Source organism: Salmo salar, chromosome 28 (assembly GCF_965601325.2).
Source record: "Salmo salar chromosome 28, fSalSal1, whole genome shotgun sequence".
NCBI lineage: Eukaryota > Metazoa > Chordata > Actinopteri > Salmoniformes > Salmonidae > Salmo > Salmo salar.
Genome location: NC_138318.1, coordinates 16,853,277 through 16,857,053, shown reverse-complemented (window position 1 = coordinate 16,857,053; position 3,777 = coordinate 16,853,277). Strand labels below are relative to the sequence as shown.

Here is a 3,777-nt window from a genome sequence, read left to right as displayed (position 1 = left end):
TTTATCACCTTATCTTACCTCATTTGCACTCACTGTATATAGACTTTTTGTTTTCTTTTTCCTACTGTATTATTGACTGTATGTTTTGTTTATTCCATGTGTAACTCTGTGTTGATGTATGTGTCGAACTGCTACGCTTTATCTTGGCCAAATGAGAACTTATTCTCAACTAGCCTACCTGGTTAAATAAAGGTGAAATTAAAAAAATGGTCCAGTCTCAGTCCTGACTTAAATCTGTTTAAAAAATCTGAGACAAAGTTTAAGTATTGCTGTCAATCAACGATTCCAACCAAAATGTAGAGAGCTTGAGAAATTTGGACAAACATGATGTATATATCAGTGTGTTGATACACACAAGAAACTGTTGAGTGTGAAAACCCCAGCAGCGTTGCAGTTCTTGACACAAACCAATGTGCCTGGCTTGACACCTACTACCCTGTTCAAAGACACTTAAATCTTTTGTCTTGCCCATTCACCCTCTGAATGGCACACACACAATCCATGTCTCAATTGTCTCTCAAGGCTTAAAAGCCTTCTTTAATCTGTCTCCTCCCCTTCATCTACACTGATTGAAGTGGATTTAACAAGTAACATTAATAAGGGATCATAGGTTTCACCTGCTTAGTCTATGTCATGGAGAGAGCAGGAGTTCTTAATGTATATGTTTTGAACACTCAGTATATATTGATATTTATATTTGTACTGCACTGTTGAAGAGAGCTTGCAAGTAAGCATTTCACTGTTCCGTTTACACCTGCTGTATCCTGTGCATGTGACAAACTTTGATCTGTTGTACATTTTTATTTTGCTATAAATAGTTTATAAACAATTCACAAAATATGACTTTAGAAAGAAATGCAGAGGTATGTTATTGTACAAAATAATGTTACATTTACAGTGACGCTATCAAATGCCATGTTATGAACAATTATATAGTCTCAGAGTGCAATCAATCTCATTACTCTAATCAGCTACTTTGTTGGCACAGTCACAGTGTGCAATGCATCTTCGGGTTCCTGCAGACTGCTCTTGGATCCAGAGAAAATGCTCTTAACCTGCATTGGGAAAAAAATAACATAAGTATACTAAATAATTAAAAGGGATTCTATTCTTTCCTAAAAATGTCTCAAATTAATTATTTTGAGGAGCATTTGTAAGGATTAATGCAACAATTCTACTTAATCAAAACATAAGAATGAAAATTAATTTGCATGTGCACGTTTTTTGGCACCATTATCAGCAAAATTATCTTATACCACTTATGCAGAGTACAAAGTCTGCCATTTTATCTACAAAATAGCAGATAGGTAGACATGTGGACTCTTTCCAGTGACCTTGATGTTGTTTAATCATTACCAGTGAGGCAAATATAGGCTTATTTTGCCTGCTTATCCGAAACATTACATTATGATTCAGTTAATGAAATGTCTATTATGGGCTTATAACAGAACACTATTATTATGATGTTGCCAATAGTTAAACTTGAAACGAAATTACCTGTAAAATCATATTGCCAGTGTCTGTCTGGTAAGTTCATTAGATGAAGCTTCTGTTGTGTTCTGATAAATAACGGAAAGAGTGACAGGGGCTTGCTGCTGGTTAGAGGTAACATTTCCATCCGTTGTTCGGGGCCGCTCTCCCTTGGCACTCCCGTTCCTTCGGAATGAGTTCCTAATTCCGTTAGTGAGACCGTTGGAAACCTTCCTGACAACACCGCTGATCCCTTTGTTCTTTAGTTTGACCAAGCCAACGTCATCCTCCAGTTCCTCAGGTGGCACCTCGATGTTCCCCGAGAACCAGAACACCCACCAGATGAGACTGAGGAAGATGATGACGGCCCCTGCATAGATGAACAAGTCGTGGCAGAATATGTCTGCAAACACCCCGGTCAGCAATATAAACACTCCAACTACGTCGTGGCCCACCGCAAACCAAAAGGCACATTTACAGCGACCAAGTCCCCGATATCTCCTCTCCGCGACCTCCACTTCCCTTTCTTGTATTTGCGCCATGGTAACGGAAGTTAAATATTTCCTTTTCAAAAAGTTATTTGAAGTCCAGAAAGTAATGTCATTTCCAAAAGTGCCGACTCAGGTGCGGACACAAGGTGATGTGCGATGACGCGCCTTTGGACTGTTGGAGAACGCAGTCTCAGGGACGCAACATACTGAGAGCACACAGTAAAATTGTTCAAAGTACATTCACCTTGGGTTTTTAGTACAGCTTTACGAGACATGATCTTCTTTGATGATACTTTATCAGATATTTAGAAATCATTTTAAGGTGCATCTTAAAAAGGCAAAAGAATGGTCCTTTCTGAAGTTCCCTTGTGAAAAATAAAAATTCAGCTGTCAGTAAATGACAGTATAACCAGTTAAATAAAAAAAACATCCAAGTGTCTCTAATAAATAAAAGTCTATATTATTTAAAAGACAAAATTAGGATTCCAACCACACTAAACCAAATGTCCAACTGAGCCAACAGAACATCTGAAGAATGGATCACCCCTTACCCTTTCCATCACACACTGCTGAGGGACCTGCTTGTGCTCCTGGCCCCCAGCCCCATACGTCTCTGCTTGTCCTTCAGGATGGGTATCCAGACCAGCCCTACCACTACAAACATCATTCCAATGGACAGGCAGACCGGGGCAGTGGCATCGGGGGTGTCCGTCACACCAGACGAGTGGAGGAGAATCAGCACCGCACCCGCGCCCAGCATCAGGGCTCCCATCACCATGACGATGATAGGTTTGTGTATGTAGGCCCAGCGAGGTGGTTCTGGAGTATTGGGGTCAAGTTCTGGACACAGGACTCTCCTCACAGAATCCTCTGTTCTTGGAAGCTCTTCTGATGATGCCATCCTCATAATAAATTATGCGATGACTGTTTTGTCAAAATCAGGCGCTCTTGAGTGAAAAGCTGCCCTTACTAAACTGCAATTGTTCCTCAAAGTGAAATATATGTATATTTTGGAGACCCGGCTTATGTTTCACTTCATGACCTCTTGGACAACGGCAACTAACTTGCATTAACATGTATACTTTTTCTTCTGCCTTTCTAATGCTTACCAACAACAACCTCCCTACTGATGTTAGCCTGACTGCTCGGTTGTTTCCTAAAGCCCACTCACCTCATCTCATCCCATATATTTCCACCCAGTTAACCACACCCACATCAAATAGGGAGGGGTAGTTCAATACTAGACAGACGTGGACCACCTGTAGGCGTGTATTGTCAAAACTTGCTAGCTAACTCCGGCAGCTTTTACATTCATGTGAAAACAGTGCTGAACAAATAAATGACTTTGCTTCAAATGGATATTACAGAAATTATATTTAGAAATCAATGTTAGACATTGCACTTAAAAGAGCACTATAGTGAACAACCCAGTCTGTGATATTAGAAAGGCAAACATGCCCTGTAAGGATCAGGCAGCAGCTGCACAACCATGTTATGATCTCATCAACAATAGCCTTGTCATCTAATACCAACAGTCTATTGTATTTGGACAGTGTTTACCATGGTAAACATCACTCAAGGCTAATGCATCGGAGGTGAACCAGAACCACACATTACCTGTACAGATAAAACTCATTAAATTAGGCAATATTACATAAAAACCTTACATTTATTCATTAAATAAACATTAACAGTGAGCCCATTGCAGTGGTCTCCACAAGTAGGAGTTGCCAGCCAAATAGGCTATTTTTTCTATCTTCCCCGGTCTGACATTTTTGGCCAAAGGAGCTCTATTTTGGTGGCCTCCGGTACATTC

The 3,777-nt window shown here is 40.2% G+C and overlaps 1 long non-coding RNA gene across 1 annotated transcript; it reads right to left on the bottom strand.

Annotated features, from left to right (window-relative positions):
- Positions 1–781: 781 nt before the first annotated feature.
- Positions 782–1,900, bottom strand: LOC106589243 (uncharacterized). The gene is made up of 2 exons (XR_001324809.3): positions 1,498–1,900; positions 782–1,055 (listed from the first exon to the last, which is right to left on the bottom strand). It is a non-coding gene; the product is annotated as an uncharacterized LOC106589243 (long non-coding RNA).
- Positions 1,901–3,777: the final 1,877 nt, after the last annotated feature.